Source organism: Penaeus monodon, chromosome 25, assembly GCF_015228065.2.
Source record: "Penaeus monodon isolate SGIC_2016 chromosome 25, NSTDA_Pmon_1, whole genome shotgun sequence".
NCBI classification, from domain to species: domain Eukaryota; kingdom Metazoa; phylum Arthropoda; class Malacostraca; order Decapoda; family Penaeidae; genus Penaeus; species Penaeus monodon.
In genome coordinates, this window is record NC_051410.1 from 36041091 (window position 1) to 36041526 (window position 436).

The following is a 436-nucleotide window of genomic DNA, read 5'->3' on the forward strand; positions in this document are numbered from 1 at the left end:
TTTATCATTGTCGTTGTCTGTTTACTTTATTCTTCCAGTCAGCTCTCGCATTGCAGGATAGTGCGATACTATCGAGTTGCAAGTATATTAATCAGGCTCATGATACTTAACTTTAGAGGAAATTGTCAACACTGAGGTTGCAACATAATAAAGAGCAAAGATCTGAATGCTAATATGTTTACAATAGACTGAGCTGTCACATGTTCTGAACTTCTACTGACAACAGACTAATGGCATTTTTCAGTCCAAGTAATATATAAACAGAAGTAATGTTTTATGTCACTCTGTCAACTGTGATACGTAGCCTTTGCTTTGTTTTTTATATGGTTAGTGATATCATGACCATAGATTAAACCATTAGCAGATTTTACTACTCACTATTCTTGTGTAATATACCATTACTAAGAATTGTAGGAGATTCAGTGCTTTGACAGTG

At 34.4% G+C, this 436-nt stretch overlaps 1 protein-coding gene across 1 annotated transcript in view; it reads left to right on the forward strand.

Annotated features, from left to right (window-relative positions):
• LOC119589380 (cubilin-like) overlaps nucleotides 1-436 on the forward strand; it is a 70980-nt gene that overhangs the window by 43972 nt on the left and 26572 nt on the right. The gene's annotated exons all lie outside the window — the stretch shown is intronic.